The sequence below is a fragment of the Balaenoptera borealis genome (assembly GCF_965194805.1).
Source record: "Balaenoptera borealis genome assembly, chromosome: 5".
Taxonomy (NCBI): Eukaryota; Metazoa; Chordata; class Mammalia; order Artiodactyla; family Balaenopteridae; genus Balaenoptera; species Balaenoptera borealis.
Window position 1 is genome coordinate 100,201,313 of NC_138862.1, and position 27,475 is coordinate 100,228,787.

Consider the following 27,475-nt stretch of genomic DNA (forward strand, 5'->3'; position numbering starts at 1 on the left):
GGCAAGGCACAACACACCTAAGCTTTAGGACGCCAGGAAGCGTAATCCTACTGTACTAGCAGGAGGAGGTACTGACAATAGTCAGTGAGTAGCACTAATCACAACCACAAGGAAATGGGAGATAAAATAGATAGACTTAGAATTGAAGCTTTTTAGAGAAACATTATTAGATAACTAGCTGTTTCCAAGTGGGGTGGAAAGGAGAAGGAATAGAAGGAGAGTAAAGAAAGAAAGATGAAAGAAACCACAGGTTGAAGGTTGAAGTAGGGTTTTTTTTTTAACATTAAAAGTCCTTGAGAATATGTAAATGCTGACATACATACATATGTATACATGTATGCGTATATATATGTGTATATATATATACACACACACACACACACACACACACAGAGTGTGCCATTATGAAAGGTGCCTTTGAAGATGTAGTTAAGAAGAGATAATAGATGAGATAAGGTTTTCCAGAAAACATAAAAAAATGAAATCCCCTGTATAGGTGAAATCTTTATTTTCAGAAAGGTACAGAGACACCATTTACTTAAATGAAAAAAAAAAAAATTAATGGTAAGACTGACTGGAAATGCAAATAACCTGCAGGCATGGGGCAGGGGAAGTAAGGAGCTCAAGTGTTGCCTGACCTCCCTTTTCTCTCTGAGTTAAAATCACCAAGCCATCTCCTGAAGGGGAGAAGAAGAAGAGGGAACCTGGGAATAAAGGCAAGTGTGGAATAAACACTGAGGGGAGTGAAAGAGGTGTCCCTAGGTTTATGATGAAGTGTGTATGGCAACAGTGAGGGCCAAATGAGGACACAGAACATGAATTTGAAGTGGAATTGACACATTTCCCCACATACTGAGCAGATATGGTGCTGTTCTGGAGAAGGGTTTTGGAAGATGGCAGCACAATACTGTGAGAGGGAAAGTTGATTTGTGATTTTGGCCATACAGTGATTAAAGTGAGTTATTGTATGGCATCATCTTGTAAGGAAGTAAGAGAAGCTAAGAAAGGGCTGAAAGATAGGGAGAATGTAAAGTGTTAAGGGCTTGATCAGCCAGAGTAGAACTAATGGTGTAAGAGACCAATAAGGCAAGAAATGGTATACGCATAAAGTTCATTCATGGATTCTGCATTCAGAGTGATAGCAAGGTTAAGTGTATGGCATTAAATTATAGTCAAGAAATTATGAGGTTGGTGTATGTGCTTGGCTGAGGAGCCAATGGGGCGAAGCTACCATCTGTGGGATTATGACTGAACGCCTCTAAGTCAGAATCCCGCCCAGGCGGAACGATACGGCAGCGCCGCGGGAGCCTCGGTTGGCCTCGGATAGCCGGTCCCCCGCCGTCCCCGCCGGCGGGCCGCCGCCCGCGTCCCCCGGGGCGCGGCGCGGCGCGCCCCGCCGCGCGTCGGGACCGGGGTCCGGTGCGGAGAGCCCTTCGTCCTGGGACACGGGGTGCGGCCGGAAAGGCGGCCGCCCCCTCGCCCGTCACGCACCGCACGTTCGTGGGGAACCTGGTGCTAAACCATTCGTAGACGACCTGCTTCTGGGTCGGGGTTTCGTACGTAGCAGAGCAGCTCCCTCGCTGCGATCTATTGAAAGTCAGCCCTCGACACAAGGGTTTGTCGCTCACGCCGCCGCCGCGGTGGCGGCGGCGGGGCCCGGGGGGCGGCTCGGCGTCCGTTTCTTCCTCCCTTCCCTCCCTCGCTCTCCGGACTCCCCCCCACCCGCACCCCGCACCCCGCGGGCGGGCGGCGGGTCTCGGTGCGCACGTCCCCCGGACCGGCCCGCGCCGGTCGGTCGGGGGAGGCGGCGCCCGTCCCGCCGGAGGAAGAGGGGGGCGAGAGGGAAGGGGGCGCCCCTCGCGGCGCCACCCTGGCCGGCCTCGGCGCGCTGCGCCTCCTCCCCACCCCGCCGTGGGCCTCGCCCACGGGCTGGGACGGGGTAAGGGGAGGGGGCGCGGGTGCGGACCGAGAGGCGGGGGGACGTCGCAGGGCCGGCCCCGTAGGCCCCTTCCCCGGCGGGGCCGTGCGGGGCCGGAGGGGCGGCGTCCGCGTCCGCGTCCGTGTCCTCGGCCACCCTCGGCGCGGGGGGTGGGCCGGGGTTCACGGCCGCTCGCGGCCCTTGCGCTCTTCCTGTCCGCGGTGGGGGTCGACCAGTTCTCGACCGGGACCGGGACCGGGACCGGGACCGGGACCTGGGCTCCGTCATCTCCGGGGTCCAAAAAAAAAAAAAAAAAAAAAAAAGAAATTATGAGGTTAGGGTAAGATGTTGGGCACTTTATTCACATGTAGAAGTTGACTGAGATAGTGAAATGACCAGGAGATCGGACATAATGTTGTAATTTTGGAGCATAATATTCTATAGTGCAAAATGCACAGTGTTAATTGTGGACACGCCACTGTTGGAGTCCTGGATCTCTGGAATTCAGTGTCTAAAACAATAAATTGTGATTAATACTATCCGTCATTTCTACTTAACTAGTTGTTTTACTTATGATATTATTTCTCTCGAGAATTAAATGAAATAATGAATGTGATGTCTTATCTAACACGCAAAGTGGTAAGTGAATATTATGCTGCCCAACTAGATTGCATACTCAGAATCTCACGTAATAGCAAGCATAGTACAACAAATCAGAGATGTCCAATGTGTGCTAAATTGAATTGAGCCAATATTTGAAAATGCCAGATATCTTTGCTCTTGCTCAAATGCAGTGTGATTGGGGAAAAAAGAGGTAGTTGGCCTCAGCTCATATGGTATTGATCAATGTTCTCCTTAGATAAACAAGAAAAATTTGATGTAAGTTACTATCTGTCTTTGTCTAGGAAATACAATTGAGTAGTCAGCAAGAAAACTAAATTGTAACTCCATTTAAGTAATAAGACACAGCAGGGTATGGTATTGTTACATTAAACACCCTGAAGTGAGTTAATGTGACTATAACGTGGCTTCTTTAAATAAACCAATTATAGCATGCACAGGTAATAAATTATTATCAGTATTAGTATATGAAGCTTAATCCTCTATTTCTTGTTTATACATACATGAAAATTTAAAATGCATCACCATAAAATGTAAACGATCTTATTTTACAGTTTTATAGTTCACCCAGATAGAAATGTTTTGCTCTTCATTGAATTTTTAATTTTTTCATTCATATGTTTATTCTTTCATTCTCTTATATGAAATTCTTACCTATTAAGGCTATATGGGGATTCAAATATGATACTTGCTGCTATATATTTGGTACGTGTGTGTTATGATTGTTTTGTTAAAAGTCAGAGTGGTGGAGGAGGTGATTCTGATATGACAATAGCTTGGCCTACTGTGTCTTAATATTTAAAAGGAGATGTCTTCAAGGAGTCTATAATCTGATGGGGAAAAACATACAGAACAATAACTCAAATGTCAGGAAAAAAAATTTTTAAACACCACAGAGAGATAGAGCTGGAGGGTACACATGGAGATTTAGAGGAGAGAGAAATAGCATTTCTTTGGAAAAAGGAGAGAAAAATTCCTAGAGATGAAACTAATTCAAATTAACCATGGAGGATTAGCAAAATTTCTATGTCCATAAATAAGAAATGTTATTGAGAAGCGAAGAGTATACAGTTAAGACAGTGCTAAGTTCATTAAGTAATGGGCATTCCCTCTTAAATTATTTTTCAACTAAAATAAAATGGAAGCATCCTCACATAAGCTTTCTATGAATATGTGTATACATAAATTTCAATAAATTTTTCAAAAAAAATTCACTGAGCATTCACTATGTTCCATGCATAATGGAGTGAGATCAGAGTAACTTGACTTAGCATGTTAGTGGTGAAAAAGAAATAATCTGTTTAAAGTTAAAAGTGACCAACTCTGCTGATGGACTAGAACACTTGTCCCCAGACTTTTTGGCACCAGGGACCAGTTTCCTGGAAGACAATTTTTCCACGGACCTCGGGCTGCGGGGGATGGTTTCAGGATGATTCAAGCACATTACATTTATTGAGCACTTTATTTCTATTATTATTACATTGTAATATATAATGAAATAATTATACAACTACCATAATGCAAAATCAGTGGGAGCCCTGAGCTTGTTTTCACTCACTGATAGGGTTTTGATATGAGTCTGAAAGCAATTGATTTATTATGGTCTCTGTGCAGTCACACCCCTCTGTTAATGATGATCTGTATTTGCAGCTGCTCCCCAGTGCTAGCATCACCGCCTCAGCTCCACCTCAGATCATCAGGCATTAGATTCTCATAAGGAATGCACAACCTAGATCCCTTGCACACGCAGTTCACAGTAGGGTTCATGATCCTATGAGAATCTAATGCCACCGCTGATCTGACAGGAGGCGGAGCTCAGGCGGTAATGTGAGTGATGGGGAGCGGCTGTAAATACAGATGAAGCTTCACTCACTCACCCGCCACTCACCTCCTGCCATGTGGCCCAGTTCCTAACAGGCCGTGGACCAGTACCAGTCTGTGGCCCGGGGGGTTGGGGACTCCTGGACTAGAAGAAAGTAAGAGAAAAAGTCAAAAATAACTATAAGCTATTGACTTTACCAACTGAATGAATGAATACAAGTGACCTCTTATTAAAAATGCTGTAATGAATTCTTTGCTCATAGAAATTTTTCCGTATTTAGGGAGCTGTAGACTTGACTGGGTCTATCCTTTTACCTCTCATGAACTGAGAACAGAAGTGGGCTAGTTCTTAATTATTTTGCCCGACCATTCAAGCGTCTCTCTCCAGTCTTGGTGTCATTCCTACATTAGCAATGAGACAGGTTAGCATGCCTCCTTTCTCCATATATATTACATCACATAAAAAGTTATTGGTCAAATTTCTAGGAAATCCTTCCCTCAGTTCTAAGTAGCAAGATCAGCCATGTGCTTCCCTTCCTTATACTTCTATAAGGAATGATAGTCTCCTTTACAAAAGATTTCTTGACAGAAGGTGACTTCCTTTCTCTCCACAATTATCAAACAAATTGGTCATTCTCACACCTGAGGGGAAGCTGCTGCTCTCATTTTGAGAAAGCAGCCTTGAGGATTTTAATATTTTTGTTTTCCACATGATACTTTCTATATTGTAAACACTGCACTATTCAGGAATCTGTAAAAGCATTAAAATAGTGGTTATAGTGTATACTGGGTTTATTCCTTTGTTTTCAGAAAAAGCAAATACCTTTAAATAGATATCCAAGTTTTTACAACGTTAATTTTCATTTACTGGCTAAATTAATCACTCTAGTCTATAGAGTAAGCAAATTATTACTTACTTGTCCATTAAGGGACACTCGGATTCACTGCTGCAGGGATAACTGTGGTTTTGGCCTCCAGTTCCATTTTCCTTTTTTACATTTAGAGTTGGGCAAAGATTTTCTGATGTATTCAAAACCACCCCTCTAACACACACGCACACACACATACACACACCCCAAAACCAAAAACCAAAAACAAACCCTATTACTGGTTTCATTGAAGATTTTCAACTTGGTGAGATTTATATTTTCCAGTAACTTCTATCAGGGGTGCTCTTTGGAAACACCCTTTCCCATGAGTTTTGTGATTTCCCTTTAACAATGTATCCATTAAGTTGCATACATTTTCAGTCATACTAAGAAGTCTGGGCTTACCTCTAATACTAGTAGAAAACTGTTTATGATTGTTAAGCTAAAGAATGACATGACATATTTAATGTATTAGAAAAATTACTCTCAGCCAATGCAGAGAAAAAAGAGACTTGGAAATATAGAAAAATGTTAGTTAAGAGAGATTTTCAGTTGTCAGAAGGAAAATATATTTTTATTTGAATTGCAAATGTGACAGAGGGAATGAAGACAAGTGGAAGTTTTAAAAATATAATTTGGTTCCATGTCTTGGATATTGTAAACAGTGCTGCAATGAACGTTGGGGTGCATGTATCCTTCGGCACCATGTTTTTCTTCAGATATATGCCCAGGGGTGGGATTGCAGGATCATATTTTTTCAATCTATTTTTAGATTTTTAAGGAACCTCCATACTGTTCTCCATAGTGGCTGTATCAATTTAATTCCCACCAACAGTGCAAGAGGGTTCCCTTTTCTCCACACCCTCTCCAGCATTTATTGTTTGTGGATTTTTTGATGATGGTCATTCTGACTGGTGTGAGGTGACATCTCATTGTAGTTTTGATTTGCATTTCTCTAATAATTAACAATGTTGAACATCTTTTCATGTGCCTCTTGGCCATCTGTATGTTTTCTTTGGAGAAATAGACTTCTTCTTTGGAGAAGTCTATTTAGGTCTTCTGCCCATTTTTTGATTGGGTTGTTTGTTTTGATGATATTAAGCCACATGAGCTGTTTCCATCAACAGAAGAATGGATAAAGAAGATGTGGTACATATATACAATGGAATATTACTCAGCCATTAAAAAGAATGAAATAATGCCATTTGCAGCAACATGGATGAACCTAGAGATTGTCATACTGAATGAAGTCAGACAGAGAAAGAGAAATATCATATGATATCGCTTATATGCAGAATCTAAAAAAAAAAAAAATGATACCAAAGAACTTACTTACAAAATAGAAACAGACTCACAGACTTAGAGAACGAACTTATGGTTTCCAGGGGTAAGGGTCGGGGGAGGGATAGTTAGGGAGTTTGGGATTGACATGTACACACTGCTATATTTAACATGGATAACCAACAAAGACCTACTGTATAACACAGAGAGCTCTGCTCAATATTATGTAACAACCTAAATGGGGAAAGAATTTGAAAAAAGCAATAGATACATGTATATGTATAACTGAAACACTTCACTGTATACCTGAAACTAACACAACATTGTTAATCAACTATACTCCAATATAAAATAAAAAGTTAAAAAAAAAAAATATATATATATATATATGTATATAATTTGGAAGTAGAATCAACTGAATTTCAGGAATTGAAGATCTACTGATTGTGCAAAGTGAGGGAAAGAGGTATGCAAAGATGATTCTGGGTTTTAGGCATTGAGAGTGTGGTAGATGATCATGCTATTCTCTGAGACAGGATGTACATAAGGAGAAGCAAGAGACAAACTGTTGTCAGTTTTAATCACGTTGGTCTTAACTGTGATGTTTTGTGTTTAGTTCGACACATGAGTCTGACAGTCATTAAAGTGGTGTTTGGCTATCCAGATGAGGGAATCATCAGAATTAATGTGAACTGAATCATGAAAGGATGGGTAAAAACTCTGAATATAATATGAGATGAGAAAAGGAAGAGTATTCCACTAGAAATGCAATAAAAAAATAAAAAATAAAAAGAAGGGAAACCCAGATGTATGGTTACATGGAAGTATTTCAAAAAGAAACAATACAATGTAAAATGCCCCAAGGATATGATAAAACTGAAGATGTCCATTATATTTCTTAATAATAAAGATATTTGTGATATCACAATGCTAGTTTCAGGGGAAAAGAGTGAGAACTGAAGCCAGATAACAGTGATTTGTGGCATGAATGAAAGTAAAGAAGTAGGGACACAACAGAAATAACATTTTGGAGTTTGGAGAGGGCTGAAATAAACAATGGAGAGGAAAATGAGACCAAAGAAAATGTGTAAGTGTCAGAGATATGAGCATATTTAAATGCTTATAAGAAGAATATAGAGGAGAAAGAAGTTAAAGTTACAGAAGATAGATAGGTAATAAGTAGTATGGTCCCTTAGGACCAGAAGGTAAAATATCTCAGTTACGTGGTGAAAGGATTACCTTCAGAGTAGGGAAATCTACTTCTGTTCCATTTTAGAGGAGACATAAAGAACAAAATGGCTGATATTACTGGTAATTGTTCAGGTTTAAGAGTTGAATTTTAGAAGAGAGCCCATCTGACAGTTCTGGTTGTAAATGAGTAAATGATGAAGTCATCTCCAGAGTCCAGCTAAGGGTCCTAGTGGAATTGGAGATTTAAGAGAAGTAAAGAAGAAATAAAACTGTCTTTCTGAAGAAAAGGAGAGGAAGCTGACAAGACAAACGTAGAGGAATTTCTAGGCTGCACTGCAGATTCAATCAAGGTTAGACAGCATGGATTTACAAAGGAACAAATCTATGCAGTTGATTAGTGTTCTTCTTTTCTTTTTTTACTGATACTTTGAAGTGAAAAGCTGGTTATTGGCTTATTAGTGAGCTGGATTGATTTGATGTTGGATATTCTCCAGGTGGTGTTTTAAAACGACAACAGGGATGAGGATTTTGGCCAGTGTTATGGAGATGGATATAAAAAAATTAGAGATGTGTTTTATTTGATAAGATAATAAAAATGCCACATCATTGCACAAGATAGTGCTAGTTTTATAGATATAAACTAATAGCCAAATTTACTGTAAAATATGATCTAACTTTATTCTCTTAATCTTCCTAAGTCATTTAAAACATCAAAGTGTGGGCTTCCCTGGTGGCGCAGTGGTTGAGAATCTGCCTGCCAATGCAAGAGACATGGGTTCGAGCCCTGGTCTGGGAAGATCCCACATGCCGCGGAGCAACAGGGCCCGTGAGCCACAACTACTGAGCCTGCGCGTCTGGAGCCTGTGCTCCACAACAAGAGAGGCTGCGACAGTGAGAGGCCCGCGCACCGCGATGAAGAGTGGCCCCCACTCGCCGCAACTAGAGAAAGCCCTCGCACAGAAACGAAGACCCAACACAGCCAAATAAATAAATAAATAAATAAATAATAAAGTTCCAAAGCATTAAAAAAAAAAAAAAAACCACAATGTACTTACATTTTGCCTTAAATCGTGTAAAAGACAAATTAATGATTTGAATTAATGAGTTCTTAAAGATGTTTTTGTAAGAGTGTAATTATTTTTCTTTAGCATAATACTAAGGGTTATATCATTATATTTTCTATGCTGCAATTGAAATAAAAGAAATTTTGAAATATATAAACATGCACTTACATTTTTTTGTCTCCAATTTCTAGCACATCAAATGTAGTCAAATCTGTATCTATGTTCAAGGATAAAATAATAACTATTTAAATGTCTCCTATTTCCCTGAAATTACTGCATTTTGTTTAGGCTGGGTTTGTTCAGCAAAGTTAAAAAGCCCATGTTACACATATTTGAAAGCTGATGATTCCTGATTTACACGTCAGTTTAACACAAAGAAAACAAATTGCTATGTCAAATTGAATATTTCATTATACGTATATATCATATTTCATTACCCATTGATCAATTGATGGACATTTATATTGTTTCCATATCTGGGCTATTATGAATAATGCTGCAATGAACATGAGATTACGGACATCTCTTCAAGATCATAATTTCAATTCTTTTGGATATATACCTAGAAGTGAGATTATCGGATCATATGGTAGTTTTATTTTTAAATTTTTTAGGAACATCCATACTGTTTCCATAGCATCTGTACAATTTTACATTCCCACCAACAATATACAAGAGTTCTAATTTCTCCACATCCTCACCAACATTTGTTCTTTTGTTTTTTTTGATAACCACCATTCTAACAGGTATGAAGAGATAGCTCATTGTGGTTTCGATTTGCATTTCCTTGATGACCAGTTATGTGAGAACCTTTTCATATATCTGTTGACTATTTGTATGTCTTGGCCCATGGAACAGAAAAGAGAGCCCAGAAATTAACCCACACATATACAGTCAACTGATCTTTGACAGAGTTCCAAGAATATACAATGGAGAAACAATAGTCTCTTTAATAAATGGTGTTAGGAAAAATGGATATTCACATGCAAAAGAATGAAATTGGACCCTTATCCCACGGCATCACAAAAATTAACTCAAAATGCATTAAAGACTTAAATGTAAGAACTGAAATGGTAAAACTACAGGAAGAAAATAAAGGAGAAAACCTTCTTGACATTGATCTTGGCAATGATTTCTTGGATGTGACACCAAAGACAGGCAACACAAGAAAAAATAAGCAAGTAGGACTACATCACACTAAAAACCTTCTGCACAGCAAAGAGAGCAATCAACAGAATGAAAAGATAGCCTGTGCAATAGGAGAAAATATTTGCAAATTATTCACATGATAAGGAATTATCATTCAGAATATATAAAGGACTTCTACAACTCAATAACAAAAACACAAATAACCTGATTAAAAAATAGGCAAAGGACTGCCAAGGCATTCTTCCAAAGAAGATATATAAATGGCACATTGTATTATTGATTCCAGGACTACACTCTATACTGTAAACATACCATCTTTCCATCCTTTCTTTTTCAGAGTGACAAAGAAGCATCATTGGTAGGAATCTTAAATACCCCATAGACTCTGCTTTTGTCTCACTAAATTTCTGTCTCTCTGAAACTGATCAGTGTAGTTTTCTGCCTAGTGCTTTCACTCCAATGAGTCTGTGGGCCTATTTGGAAGACCTATTTGGAAAGGCCATTATGAAAAATGAACCAGATGATCTTTTTGGAAATCTCAGAAGGAAATTAATCCCTGATTTTATGATAGCATAGTTTTATTCCTCACTCTGGTGCCTCCACTATCAATATCTCAGACCTTGGATCTATTCCCAGCAACCTCTTGGCTAAAGATACTTCATATCTATAACATATCAATGAGGCTGAACACATAAATTTCTCAATCAACCCATCTATGTGGTTACTGGCCTAATACCTTTTACTAGAAGAGACTACTGAAAGCCAGTGGCCCATGATACCACATAACTCCAAAAAGGACTCAAAATTTCCTATATTAACACCTGCCATATACCTTCTGCTTATCAAAAGGGCAAGTGGATGTGATTATCATGTTCTACAAAATTTATGGGCCATTAGCAAGTTCATACTTCACTTCCCTGTAGTCGCCAACCGTTATACTATCCTGTTCTCAATTCCTGAGACAGCTAACTTTGTACTGGTAGATCTATGTTCAGCATTTTTTTTTTAAGTATCTTTTTTTGCATTTACTTAAGGAAATAAACAATACATGTGATTGTTACCTTCCACTGATAGAGAAGCGTCCTCTTACTTTTTGCAAATGCTCAACTAGAACTCCACTCTTATATATATGGTTGATCTCCTGCTGTGTTTTCCAGACTGAAAGTCTTCCAGAATTGATTCCCTCTATTTACTGACAAGACTTTTAAAGAAAAACTCCATTTTTTTCAGATGTAAGTACATTTTCTAGGCCATGACAATATACAAAATGGTAATTGTTTCCCCCCAAATAGGAAGCTATTTATCTTTTTCCCTGATCAATTATTAGAAGAAAACTTGGAGGAGCTCTGGGTCTCACAGGATATTGTATATTAGATTTCTAAATTTCTAGAACTGAATACCTCCTTATAAACTTGAGGGAATCTGACAAACATGAACCTTTGGCTTAGACAGAATCACTATAGATTGTCTCCAGTAATGAAGCATTTCCTTCAAAACCCCTTACCTTTAACTACCCAATAAACATAAAACTTCACTTCTATGTGTATGTGAAAATTTGGGACAAGCATTGATGATCCTAACTAAATAGGACAATAGATATCAGAAATCATTATTATAAGCTTTCACTTAACCTTATAGGAAAAGCTCACCCTTCTCTATGCATAATGGCAGCAGTTGTATAGCTAACTGATCCTGTAGAGAACTCTACTTAGGTCTTGGAACAACTCCAGTACCAAGCACTCAAGTTTGGAAAGACAAACAGAACAACAACAACAACAAACACACACATATATATACATGCCAGAATGGATTAAATTGTTTATTCCACCCAGATGGTCTCTGTACACACTAAGATATTTACCTTTATGGACTCTCTTGAAACATTGAGATGAAGTCTCTCAAAATTTTTAACCCATCATGTAAAAGAAACTAAAATCCATCTTAAATAGGGCTTAGTTAGAAAATTTCAACAAGATCTCAGAAGATGTTTCTAGTATACACACTATCTGTGAAGGCTGCAAACCTGAGAAAATTATAAAGGTGAGTCATGAACATAAACCAACATCTTTAGGCTCTTTTGAACATCTACAAATGGACTTAATTAAGCCTCATATGGCTATAAATATATTCTTACTATTTTTCTGCATGTTTCCTGGTTACCTAGAGCCTTTTCATGCCATAGAGCAGCTGCTCTGTTAGTAGCAAAGCAACTTTCATGCTTTGCATTTCTCATTTTGGAAAACTCTCCTGTTTGTCTGATATTAGAGGTCTTATTTCATCAGAAGAGTAATTAAGATACTTGGTAAGGCTCTGCCTGTTGCTTAGAAGCTTCATTTTCACATTTCTCAGAGAAAGTGGAATAAATAAATTGTACTCTAAAATTAAAACTTGCAAAACTATTGGAAGAACTTCAGTTCTGTGACCAAAGTTTTGCCCTCAGGTCTCATGGCCATTGACTCCATCCAAAAAGAACTCATAGACTATACACACAGAACCTTCTTACTGAATGCTTGTGCATCTTGTGATCTCACCCCCAACATTAACTCTTCTCTTTTATAGTAGGCTGATATGGACAAATTTTGTAAAGCTTTAATACAAGCTTATTATTAACAGATCCAAGGTTTGCCTTTTATCAAGAATAAACTGCAGGAAGCTCTGCATGACCTTCAATCCATTAATCCACTTTATTTACTAGAAATGATACCAATTTAAGACTACACATGTACCTCACTGGAAGGAACCTTATCAGGTATTGTTAATTATAAACACTTAAGTAAACTTTCAGGGAATTGACCCTTGGATTCGTGTTTCCCAGTTGAAAAGACATCATACATCTACCTCCTGAACGTCTATGCATAGCAAAAAAGTTTCTCGGGAAACTTGGATTTAAAGCAGACTACTAGGCTTAGCCTGCACCCAGATCCTTCAGATTGAGACACTTGAATGCAGGGAGCCAAAACTACTACAACTTTTTTTCTTTCTCTTCCAAATTTTAATGGATTTGTTTGTTTGTTTGTTTTCTCTCCCTCTGTTGGTTTAGGATTCTTGATTGCTAATATGAGTTTCCAAGAGTTTCCTCCCCAGTCTTGTTATTCTGAGCACCAGAGATTAAATCTTGACATTAGACTACACTTGGCACCAATGAACTCACTTTCCAGCTAAAGAATTTAATTAATTTGATTGCTGGATTTGTATCATTTTCCCTGGGAAAATAAATCTTTGTACCAGACAATTATGTCACTTTTCTTTCACTATACACTGACCAACAAGCTTTTAGGATGATTAATATAAAGCAAAATTAAAAGAAGAATACCCTAGACTGTCATTCCTCGCAAATATATACATGTTTAATTGTATCTAATAATTTAAGGTACCTGGGAAGCAGTCTTTGCAAAGAGATCAGAAAAAAACTTCCTTCTCCTAACTTCTAGTACCAAATTGGAACATTAACTCTCTTCTAAGTCTTATAAAACTGCATTCCTATTTACCCTACTGTTAGTCTTATTGCTATCTCTCTACCATGTTATGACCATTACAAGTTTTCTTTTTTCAATTAATTTTTATTGGAGTACAGTTGATTTACAATGTTGGTTAATTTCTGCTGTACAGCAAAGTGAATCAGTTATACATATACATATTTCCACTTTTTTTTTATTCTTTTCCTATATAGGTCATTACAGAGTGTTGAGTAGAGTTCCCTGTGCTATACAGCAGGTTCTTATTAGTTATCTATTTTATATATAGTAGTGTGTATATGTCAATCCCAATCTCCCAGTTTATCCTTCTCCCCTTTCCCTCTTGGTAACCATAAGTTTGTTTTCTACATCTGTGACTCTATTTCTGTTTTGTAAATAAGTTCATTTTTACCATTTTTTAAGATTCCACATATAAGCAATATCATATGATATTAGTCTTCTCTGACTTATTTCACTCAGTATGACTGTCTCTAGTTCCCTCCATGTCTCTGCAAATGGCATTATAATCTTAATGCATGTCTACAGACTCAGTCCCACCAAAGTCTCTGTGCTTCATAAGGAACTTCATGCTCCTGTGACAGTGTTATGGTTTTCATGCTTACCACCTTCTCAAATCTATGCAATGAATTTTAAAAAATAAAATTTATTTGGGAACTTTCACTCCTGGAAATCATTCAGGAATACAAACAAAACTATTTGGTTAATAATTTTTGATACCTAAATATGGACCCTGGATCATATTGTTTGAATATTCCTGGATCTTGGGAACACAGATTGCTAGAAAATTCTATTACTTGAACAGGTACTGGTATCTATTTCCATTTCCACCAGTTTTCTGGTTTCTAATAATCTGACCAAATTCCTTTTATCTATGAAAAATCTTTATTCTTTCTTTCAGCACTAAGATCTTAATAACTATGGTCTCAAGTAATATGGGACAGGACTATAAATTTCCAGAATATTCACTGAAATTAGAAGAAAAAAGTCTACATTTTCTTAGCCTGAAGACATAACAAACTATATTTACCAGTGAATCCTGAGTTGCTGTTTTCTCTCTTAGTTCAAAAACAATTTATTATGCCATGATTGAAACAACCATTTTAGTAACCTAGGAAACTTAAATAAGAATTGCAAGAATTGGTATAAATTCACCAAGCTGTAGTGCAATGTAGAAAAGCTTTTTTTTTTTTTTTCAAATTTAGCAAAACTTTATTTTACAGTAAATTTCTTCTTTTTTTTTTTCTTTCCATGGGAAAGGCTTAAAATATACTCAGCACACAGGGTAATGCATGTGCTGACTTAGGGAAAGTAGTATGCACTACCTACCAAGAGATGTACTGTATAATTTTCACATAAACAAGAAAGGAAAGCTAATTGTTTTCTGCAGAATTTTTTCCCTGTTCTCTCCAGAGTCTTAAAGTCTTCTGCATAGCAACTCATTGGCTACATAATTTAAATTCAACTACAAAGACAAAAATCATAAGGAGCCCTAATGGCAACCATCACCAATGAATCTGGGACCACGATCAATGAGTGGCATCAATCTAGACAAATCTACATGTGGTCAAATTATGAGATTCAATTTCCCTCTTGAACAAGAGAGGACTGTGAGGGACTTTGAAAGCCTAAAATGTTTCCACTTTGAGCCTTGTGTAACATTAGGACCTACTTTTATTTGCCCTTATCCTTATTGGTAGCCCTCTCATGACTTTAACATCCACACTGCTGAAGACACTTTGCTCAAACAATTGCTGTTAAACTACAAGAGTAAATTTTCCATCTTCCAAGAGGCAAATTTGACCAACTGTTCTTCAAGTTAGGTAAACTTTAGCTATTCTCTCTTGCTTGAGCTCTACAAAACTTCACCCATCTTTCCAATTCAGAACTTTCTTTTGGAATGACACTCAGATGACAGCATGTTAAAAGAAGTTTACAGTGTTTTGGTTTATTTTCTTCTACAGAAGTAATTGATATTTTTATGATATTGATCTTTCCAATCCATGATCATGGTATATCCCTCTATTTAACTTCAGTCTGTAATTTATCTTGAAAAAGTTTCATAGTTTTTGTTTAGGGTTCCTCCACATCTTCTGTTGGAATTTTTCCTAAGTATTTAATTGTTTACACTATTGTAAATGTTATTTTATTTTTGATTTATTTTCAATTTATTTCTCATTGTGGTATAAAAATATAATTTTTTTAAACCTTGATTTTGTATTGAGACACTTTGCTCTCTATCTCAATGTGATTTTTCAACATGATCTCCTTAGCATGATTTAATTCATAAGACCTCAGTATATCTTTGAGTCATTTGAGAATTTAATGTATGGGGATTTAAAAGAAATGTAAAACTCTGACCATTTTTTTCAATTCCTGAAATATGTATATCTCTATGTAATAAAAAAAAGAAGTAAAAAAACTGTCAGCCCAGAAAGTGAAAACATTCTTAATTTGAGTAGATGATAAAATACCTTGAAAATCTGAAAATCATTAAGTTAAAATATTTAGGCAACCTCAAGCTAAAGAATATTGCCTAAATCTTGTCTTGATTATTACCACATGTAAACTGATTTATTTAATTGTAATTTTAAAAAGTATAAATTATAGAAACACAGTGATCATTTTGGAAGTGACCTAAAAAGCAAGTGCATCCCAGTTACTTTGTATCTGGCAAACAAAAGGAAACAAAAAACTGAGACCAAGTAAAGCTCTTGGTATTCTTGGTTAAGTTCACAGAGTCAAAACTGTAGCGGTCCAGTGCTACATCCTGGGTTATTGACAGCAAGTTAAGCTCTTTTAAATACATCTATTTTATCACATACAATTATATGAATGGGTTATTTCAGAGTTTCTTTGAAATATGATTTTTTAAATTGAAGGAGTGTGAAGATTCCAATGCCTCAATACAATCTTGCAGTGTGAATCATTATTTGTGTCATAGCAAGTCATACACAGTCTCTTAGTTTGCTCCTTATAAACATACTCAAAATTATTTTCCTAAAGTGTTATTATAAGAAGCTAATCTCTGGAAAATCAAAAGAAACAAAGGCATCACATGTGTTGGTGTTGAAAATACCTTAAAACCCCCCTAAAACTAAAAAACAATAGCATCGAATGTCCTAAAATTTAACTAACAAGGCAAAACCTGCAACTATTATTTTTTCAAGTTCAAAAAACAGAGAAAGGTACAAAAAATAACAAAATTTATCTATCATCCAGGATTGATAATTAGTTATGAGTCATCGTGGGTCACTTTTATTTAAGATTAAAAAAAGAAAGAAAAGAGAATATACTGATTGTTATTTTTTCTTTCTTTCTCTTCCCAGAACATCTAAATTAATGTTTTCAAAAAAAATTGATTAATTCAGTAAAGTTAAATATTTTTAAACATTTGTAATAATGGCCATTGAATGGCTCTATATATAAATGGAAAGAAGTACAAAAAGACATGGAGGGGAACATAGAAGGCTAAAATCTGAATTTCTGGACTTTGTTTTCATTCAGTTTAAGACAACCCCATGTGATTATATCATTAACCAGCAAACCAAATGCTTCCCATCAGATTGGTGGTCAATTATGTCAAAAGTATACTGAGTACTCATTTTAAAATAGGTGACTGATATAAGAGATGGTGACTACTATAAGAGATACTGGGACAACATGAGGAAATTGATACAGAAGAAAACAAAAGATTTTCAGTATTCATTTTGATATACAGAAGGAAGAAGAAAACTCAGACTTTAGCTACACAGGATTATTTTCTTTACAGTGACAAAAATCTTAGCTAAATGTTGTAGATACAGAAATTTAGCTGACAAGTGCTCTAAGGGTTCTTTCTGTTCCATATCCATAATAACTAGCTGATGTATAAAAGTTAGTTTATGTCCAGTGCACTCAGACTGCTATGAGACTGTCAGATGTAGGTGTTAAGCCCATTTGGGGTGGGAGGGGGTTTGGTGATGGAAGTACTGTGATTAAATAATTTACAAAATAATTGCTTTAGAAGTTTTGAATTAAAATACCTTAAAGGGAAGAATTATATATATAAAGGGGAGATTCTTTAACTTCACATATTGGGATATTAATTTCATAGTGCTGTATGTAAGTGACAAATTAACACACTCCTAATCCTTTGTTACCTTTCCTCAAGAAAGTGATTGTACACTAGCTGGAGACTGTGAGTCTCATGGAGACTGGAGATGAAAACGACTTGGTTCAGAAAAATCCCCCTTTGACTTGGTGAGACAGAGTGCTCAAACAAGATGGTCATGAAATATGTGGATTGAGATTATACTGATAATATTTTCACAGATGTAGGAAATACAATTTTATATTTTTGGTTAAATAACATCATGGAGATAAAAGATGAGGCATAATATTGAGCGGGATATGGGTCAGTTTTAATTCAACACTGGTTTAATAAAATAGGAGTTTCTTTTATAGTCATTCTTCTTAAAATTATAACTCCAAAAAACACCTCTAGGCAAATCTCAGAAGATGTAAGAAAATCTTTTTGCATATGAACCGTATGATATTTTGTTCACTGTATATTGTTCATTTTATTCTTTTTATGACTCCTAAAAAATTATAAATAATTAACCATTTTTTATAACATTCTGAAGATACAGAATTTCATAATAAACAGTTCCATATATGATTTTGTACCACCACCATATACTACTATTGTAAGGTTACCACCTTTGGATATATATTCTGTAGGTAACAGTCAAACTTTCAAGTTGGGTTGGTGATTTATAAATGCAATAGTATATGAATTAATGACACTCTCCAGATAATTTCATTTATCAAACAGGAAAACTAGCATTAATTGAGCATCTACTGTGTGTCTGTTCTGTGCTTACTGTTTTATAAACACTACCTAATTAAATTTTCCTTACAATTCTGGGAAGTATTACATAATAATATTCTCACTTTTTAGGCTGAGTAATTGAGCTTCAGGAAGATTAATTATCTAGCCCAAACAGGTAGAAAGTGATGATGACTTAATTTTCATACAGGAATTCCTAAAACTCCTAAAAAGATTCCTAAAATTTTCATTCTTATTTCAAAAGAGGAAACAAATCTCAGAATGTGTGGTCTTCAGAATAAATTTGTATCACCTCTTTCCTAGCAAAGACAATGAATCAATAGAATTTTATCCATATGTAAAACAAACTTGGAAGAAATCATTTATTTGAGCTGAGAAACAACATTTTTTTCTTAATTTGGTTCATCAGAAAAATTCTATTATTAGTTCTTGGTTTAAAAAAAAAAAATGTTTCCATATGACTTGCCCTTCAGTTTATTACTCTTTGTCAATTTCCAATGTCTGTCATAGGCCTTTACCCAAATAGTTCAATTTGGAAAGGCAAATGACGAGGTAAGCTAAAAGAGAAAGTAGAACAAATTGCTTTAGAACTTTATATATATTCTCTTTACAGTGACTGACAGATTGAAGACTTTTCTGAAACAAAGAGTAAAGTTTCCGAAAAGCCTGAATGTTGAGGAAAAAAAAAAAAAAAAGATATAAAGCTCAGTGTTTTAGCTTCCTCTGCTGTTATTTTTCTGATCTGACACAAGCTAGTGCCCCTTTCTACTCCTTCAGTATTTGCTGAAAAGAATGCTGTCCCATGGGGTAAATATTCTGGTTATTAGAAAGAACACTGTGATTACAGTGATCTATATACAATGTGGAAATATTTTTGATTATGCTTTGTAGCACGTGTTGGCCATGCTCACCACACAGTCATGACAATGTAGAAGAGGTGAGTGGGGAGGATGGGGGGGACAATCAATTAAATGCTTCAGGGATACCAAGCAGAAATTAATTGTTTAAAAATCAGTAGTATTCTGTAACATGTTAATCAATAGGTGTAATGTCAAATTTGATTTCCAAAAATCTGATATAGTATTAATTATTATTCCTTCATTATTTAGTGAATTAATTTGAGATGAAGCCAGCATGGTCTTTGCCCTCAAGTAGAATACATCTAGTGAAGGGAGATGGAAATGTATTAATTAAATACAATAGAATATTGTAGGTAACATAATATAATGGCAGGACAAGGTTCATTTTATACTAGGAGACAAGGATATAAGGATAGACTCTGTGAAGTAGAAAACTCCACATATTTTGTATCTATTTTACAAAATATATATTCTATTCTATACAATCTAAATTGTACTTTAGTTTCCATCACTTTTTTTTTCTTTTTATCTAAGCACCTATTCTGAACAGAAGTTCTCCAATTTGCTGCTGTTTTGTTTTCCATCCTTCAGATTGAATTGAATTTTATATTAAATGAGATAAAAGATAAAGAAAAAATAAAAATTAATACTTACAGAAAACCATGCAAGTATAATTATAGGGTAGGAGAAAATATTTTTCTTTAAATATTGACCACTTGCTTTGTTTGTATTATTAAAATATTTTAAACCAATTAATAGGTATTTGTGTGTCAAGTTCTCTGTTACACATTGTTGGGGAAATATAATTAAAAACAAAATTTCCTCCCGACCCAGAAAAATATTCCACAAAGTTTGAAGAGAAAGGAAATAGTTTTATAACTTAACAAGCATTGAAGCAATGCTATTCACATCACAGGAAATCTGCTAAGATATTGTTAAAATGGGAAGAATTCTCACCCTTTTATATTGCCAGGTAGATACAAGGCATTGCATATATTTTCTCAAGATAAATAATCACTAGTTCTCAAGTAAGGAGAATTGACAACACCACTTGTCACATATAGTTCATCCTAAATTCATCTGGAAATAAGATGACCCTTTGTGTTAGGTAACTGATTTTATCAAAAAAGAAAAAAAGAAAGAAAGAAAGAAGGAAAGAAAGATATCTTTATGGCAGGTAGGAATTTTGGAGCAAAAAGCTCACTGTAGTTAGTTCCTATACTCCCACAGCACTAAGTGATAAGGGATGATTACTTTTCAGAGAGATGGCTTCCAGGTCCTTGAGAAAGACATTTCTGGTTTGTAATGCTGACAAGAGGTTTATTAAGGTTTCAAAAAGGTTTCATACATCTCCAAGGGACAGAGAAAGGATTTACAATTATAATTTTTTGTTTTATTTTTAATGCAATGCTCTGAAAGAAAATGGACAGGGAAAGGAGTCTCTTTTCCTTTCTGTACCAGGGATTCTTTTTTTCTGATATATATTTACCCTTACAACACCCTGGGGCTATGTATGCTTCTTGCCAGGGAATAAATGGTTAAATTATGAAGATGCCTTTAACAAGATTTTCACACACACGCACACCACACACACACACACACACACACACACACACACCAGTAGCTGTATTTGGTGCTACCAGGCTGTGATCTCTATTTCTGACATTTTTGACCTCTTTAGATGTGTTCATTCTAAGGAAAGCCATTTATATACTTTACTTAGTGATATTTTATTGATATAAATGCCTTTTAAAATGTATTGTTCTTAATTTTTGTAATTTCCATTCAACAAATAATAATTGGAGTGCTTATTAGTACAAAAATTGTTCTAGATAGTATGATCATGATACACTTCTTGCTGCTGTTATTTAAAGTATCATACATTCTTCTAAAGTTTAAAACAGATTTTTTTTAAAAGTTCATATATATGCAAAAAGCCTATTTTAAAGTTAGGAACCTTAACAAATGATCTTTTGAAGAGTTTTTGAATAATGGTAACATCATCTTATTAATGCATTTATCGTACAAGAGTTAATTTGTCCTCTCTGAGAATAGTTTAATATTTGTCCTTTTCCTTTAGTGAAATTATACTTTTCAGTGACAACTAACAGTTAATGCCATTGCTACTTCCAGATAAATTTGGAACATCTGATGTAAGGTCACTCTCTACAAAGGACATTCTGATTCTGACAATGCTTGTATTGTAAGCCCTTAATTTCCTCTCTCAAATCTTGCAGGATATAGGCAATCCACATGACATGGGCATATATATTAAGACATTCTTTTACTGTAGCTTGGGATATTTTTATTGATAAATGGATTGATTTCTATAATTATTTAGATTCTCCATTTGATAATTATATTCAAGTATCCTAATGGTAAATTTAATTCTGCTCTACAGTTTCCCTCTTTCTTTTTCTCATCTAGCCTCTTTTCCTCTCTTCTCTCCCTATCTCAGTCTTTCATTCTACTTGTTAAACATTTAAAGCTAGTCTTTAGGGACTTCCCTGGTGGTCCAGTGGTTAAAACTTTGCCTTCCAGTAAAGGGTGTGTGGGTTCGATACCTTGTTCGGGAAGCTAAGATCCCACATGCCTCGGGGCCAAAAAACTAAAACATGAAACGAAGCAATATTGTAACATATTCAATAAAGACTTTGAAAATGGTCCACATCGAAAAAAATATCTTGTAAAAAATAAATAAAGATAACCTTTAGGGCTTCCCTGGTGGCGCAGTGGTTGAGAATCTGCCTGCCAATGCAGGGAACACGGGTTCGAGCCCTGGTCTGGGAAGATCCCACATGCCGCGGAGCAGCTAGGCCCGTGAGCCACAACTACTGAGCCTGCGCGTCTGGAGCCTGTGCTCCACAACAATAAAGGCTGCGATAGTGAGAGGCCCGCGCACCGCGATGAAGAGTGGCCCCCGCTTGCCGCAACTAGAGAAAAAGCCCTCGCACAGAAACAAAGACCCAACACAGCCAAAAATAAATAAATTAATTAATTTTTTTAAAAAAGGCAAAATATTAAAAAAAAAAAAAACTAATAGAATAAAGGAGCTTCCTTTAAAAAAAAAAAAAAAGATAACCTTTAATGCACTTATGGAAAACAAGTGTTTTCCATGAGCTGTTTTTTGGTAGTCTTAAGAGTGTTTCAAATCCTCTCTGTTTTGTACTCTATTGCCATAGTTTACGCTTTCATCATTCCTTAATTCTGAGATTTAATTGGATTTCATATTCTTCATGTAATCATCAAATATTTGTTGTTTATTACTTAACAGTAATTGTATTTGCTTTTTTAATTATTGGGAAAATTATTACCTAAAGTTATTTGTCTTACTGAAAGGACTCCTGTTGGGTGGAATTGCCATTACTGTGACAATATTGGAATCGGTTGCAATAATCATTCTTTTCCTTAGGAATTAGAGAATAGCATCCAAAACCTTTAAAAATGCATTAGAAACCCTAATATTTAAAGACAGTAAATCCTAGAAATCTCAAGTAATTTATAAAAGGATTCAGTTAATTATGTAAACATTAAGCCAAAAGATAATTTAAAAATAGTGAATGTCAAATCAGTTTAGACTTTTCCAACTACTGATAATTTTACAAATCCTTGGCTAGAGTAAGTTGTTTTATTCTTCTGAAAGAAAGTAGTAGCATACTACAAAACAAAGCAAATTATAAATATATCTAAAATCAACCTTTCTGAAGCAATATTTCCAAGGAGATTATAGATTCCTTTTAAAGTTAAGTGCATCAATCAATTACCAGAGGGCATTAGCCGCTATTAACATTGGCTCCTATGCAGTGTTCTTCTCTCCTACATTCAGAGGCAAGTTGGGAAGAAAAGGGTAAACACTGAATAATAAGATTAAAAATTCATGATGAAAAACTCTCATATTATCCAAGACCCTTAACCTGATACCTCTTAGTAAAAAGTCATACATTTTATCAGCCATCAAAATGTCTCCTTCTCTGGGATTTATTATCACAGCAGTTCTTTTTTAAACGTGTTTCCTTTGTCACCAGATATTGAAGTTCCTACTTTAGTTCACTTGAGACTTATAAGACTAAGCTCAAATTCCACTGTGGTTAAGATAATCGATCCTAGGAGATAAAAATAAATAATTCTATATGACAAAACCATGTTATTTCCCTATGTGATGTTATCAATACTAGGGAAATTATCAAAATTTCTACATATGCAGCATTAGAGGCAATGCTTTTCAAATTTTAACTTGCATTGGAATCATCTGCAGGGCTTATTAGAACACAGAATCCTGGGCCCCCGCGTGGAATCCCAGAAATTCGAAGTCAGTTGGTTTGGGAGAGGCAAGACAAGAATCTGCATTTTGGATAACTTTTTAGGTGATGATATACTGCTGGTCTAGAAGTCGTTCTTTGAAAATCACTATATTAGAAAACTAAGTGACTTATTTTGAAGTGTCATTTGCATAATAACCTCACTGTTATTAATTAGATGATAACGTTTTTATAGACTATTTCATTCATATTTTACATGAGAAATAGATAGTCTCTTTTAGATAGTCTCTTACATTTTTTAAATATTTTTTCTCTTTGAGTTTTGGTTTGGAAATAGGCTATCAACAACTTCAAAGTTTCTACTTTGCTTGGCTCTGTCCAGTGTGCTAATGTGCATTCTTCATTTCTGTAATAAGGTGTTTTTTTTTTTTTTTTCTTTTAATTTCTAGAATTTCTTTATGATTCTTTTATAGAGTTTTTATCTCTGCTTATTTTACTCATCTATTCTTACATATTTTCTACTTTTTTCATTAGAGACCTTAGCATATTAATCAGTTATTTTAAATTCCAGATCTAATAATTCCAAAGTTTATTCCATATATGCATCATATATGAGTCTGAGGGTTGCTTTAACTCTTCAAACCGTGGGTTTCTTTGGTTTGTTTTTTTGTTTTTGTTTTTGCTTTTAGTATGCCCTGTAAAGTTTTATTTAAAGCTTAGCATGACGTTCCAGGTAAAAGAACTGAGGTAAATAGGCCTTTAATGTGAGGTTTTATGTTTATCTGGCTAGAAGTTTGGCTGTGTTTACTATTTGCTGTAGCTGTGAGTGTCAGAGACTAAAATATATTCTGGTATATTTGTTTTTGTTTCCCCACTGTCTTTGGGTTTCCCTAGTGACTTCTTAAATAAGGTCTAAGATTTGCAGTTCTTTCTGTTGTAATCAACTGCTATTGTACAGATGCCCTATTGATGTGGAGATAAGTGTTAAGAAGGCAACCATTCTCTAAATCTATGATTAAATCTCAACCTTTTAGTGTGCCTGTACCCCTTAGCTATGACTTTCATAAATGCTTCTCAGCCTTCTTATCTCCCTTAGATAAGACAGGAAGACTAGAGGGAGCTGTCCTTCTCAAGTCAGATAATACTTTGGTAAAGTAGTTCCACTTGAGGCCTAGACTTTGTTACAAGAACATAATGAAGGAAAGGATATTCTGGGCATATTTCAAATGGTTTCTTTCCCTCCCCTGTTGGATGCTTAAGGGGAGTTTCCTGCATTCTTCAGAATGAAAATCTGGTGGGGGTTCCAGAGGTAAAGCATATAAAAGTATGGGACCTCTGGATTTTTTAATTCTAGACATAGCTTACACTGAGCCTCCTGCAATTCCTCAATTATGGTTAAGTGTCCCAATGGTATTGGCTCAGGAGTAAGGATGGACATGCTTACTACCAGGTGTCTGGGTAGGCAGGACTGCCCCCATCACATGGCTGAGCAGGCTTACAGTTGGGTCATAGGGTTATGTCAGGATACACAGTTGGACTGAGGTTGGTGAGCTTTCCAGAGGCAAAATCTTAAAAGCAGAGAGAAGATACATTACCTTCAAACAAGGAGTGACACTTATTCTTCAATAAAAAATGCTAAAAAAAAACTGAACAAAAATATATAATATCTTTAAAGAATTGAAGGAAACTGACTCCCAATACAGAATTCTATACCCAGCAAAGATATCCTTTAAAAATTAAGGTGAAGACTTTTTTTTTAAAATTAATTAATTAATTTACTTTTGGCTGCATTGGGTTTTCGTTGCTGTGTTCAGGCTTTCTCTAATTGCAGTGAGTGGGAGCTACTCTTGGTTGCAGTGTGCAGGCTTCTCATTGCGGTGGCTTCTCTTATTGGTGAGCACGGGCTCTAGGCACATGGGTTTCAGTAGTTGTGGCATGCAGGCTCAGTAGTTGTGGTTCACAGGCTCTAGAGCACAGGCTCAGTAGTTGTGGCGCACGGGCTCAGTTGCTCTGCGGCATGTGGGATCTTCCCGGACCAGGGCTCGAACCTGTGTCCCCTGCATTGGCAGATGGATTCTTAACCACTGCACCACCAGGGAAGTCCAAGGTGAAGACTTCTAATATTCACTTTGACCTGTAAAGAACTGGGAAGTCAACATTCCTACCCTCACAATGTGAAAAAAGCCAAAGGAATGAAAAAAAAAAAAAAACAACACAGCAAATATTCTTAGATCCCTCAGAAAATTGAGGTCACAGAACAAACTGTTGTCCCCCAAACTGGTGAAAGAAGCATACAGAAAAAGACATCTTGTTGGGAACAGAAGCCCACCACTGGAGCCAATACTATCATTAATCAACATCACTAATCATCAGGGAAATACAAATCGAAACCACAATGAGATATCACCACATCTGTAGCATGGGTATTATAAAAAAGATAAGAGTTAAGAAGTGTATGAAATGGTGTAGAGAAAAGGAAACCCTTTTGCACTGTTGGTGGGGATGTAAATTGGTACAGCCATTATGGAAAACAGTATGGAAGTTTCTCAAAAATTTAAAAGTAGAACTACCATATGATCCAGCAATTCTACTTCTGGATATATATGCAAAGGAAATGAAATTTGTACCTCAAAGAGATATGTGCACTCCCATGTTTATTGTAGCATTATTCACAATAGCCAAGATACACAAACAACCTGTGCTCATTGATACATTAATGGGCAAAGAAAATTTGGAATGTATACAATGTACTATTATTCAGCTGTAAAAGAAAGTAATTTTGTCACTTGTGACAACAGAAAGGAACCTGAAGAACACTATGCTAAATGAAATAAGCCATATACAGAAAGGCAAACACTATATTATCTCATTCATATGTGGAATCTAAAAAAGTTGAACACATGGGAACTAAGAGTAGAATGATGATGGTTGCCTGGGTCTGGGGGCGGGGGTAGGAGAAATGAGAAAATATTGAGCAAAGGGTACAAAATTTTAGTTATAAGATGAATAAATTCTGGTTATATAATGAACAGCACAATGACTGTAATTAATAATACTGTATTGTACACTTCAAATTTACTTAGAGAGTGGATCTTAGGTTTTCCCACTACATGCACAAAAAATGGTAGCTATGTAAGGTGATGAATGTGATAATTAGCTTGATTGTGGTAACATTTCACAATGTATACATATATCAAATCATCATATTGTACCCCTGAGATATAAACTTTTATTCATCAGTTATACTTCAATAAAGCTGAGAAGGAAAGGTTTGTCTCTAATTTGATTTTCAGCAATCTTATGAATGTTTCTAGATTTATTATTTTTTTACATTTATATTGCTAAGGGTTTTATAGATTCTTAAATCTGTGGATTTATTAAATTTCTAATAATTCATGCTTATTAGCTTTTATTTCTGTCCCATTCTCTTGCTTTTTTCTTTCTGATTTTCCAATTAAACTTCTGTAAGACATTTTTACTTTATCCCATCTATCACTAATGTTTTTAGTTCTTTTAGTTTACTTATCTGTACTTCAGTTTGCATATTTTCTATTAACTTGTCTGCCAGTTCTTTAATTTTGTTTTCTGGTATTTGTAATTTGTTTTTAAACTAAAGTAAAAACACAGTTTCTAATTTTACATATTTAATTTCTCAAATCTCGAATTTTTTTTACTGATTTCAATTGTTTATGGTTTTCTAATAAAATCCTACACTTCCCATCTTTTTATTATATGTTTATCTATTTTCCTAGACATGATAAATATAATTATTTTAAAGCTTTTTAAGAGTACATAATTTATATTTGCATAACCTATGGGTGTTTCTATTGTAATTTTTCTTTTGTTTTTTGGTCTTGTACTATCTTTTGATGTTCCTACTATTTTCTGATTGACCGATTAATATGTTGTTTAAAAAAGCAGATGCTCTAGTTAATGATATCTTCTTCCAAAGGGAGATTGAAGAATACAATGCACTTTCAAAGACTGAGTTTGGGATTTAATTTTAAGAGAGAAATGGACATCATAGAAATTGGGATTTTTATTCCAGAACTAAAAATTTTAACAGCTGACATGAAAATTTTCTTTCATAGGCTTAGCAATAAATTAAGAAAAAATCAGTTAACTTGAAAACAGGCAC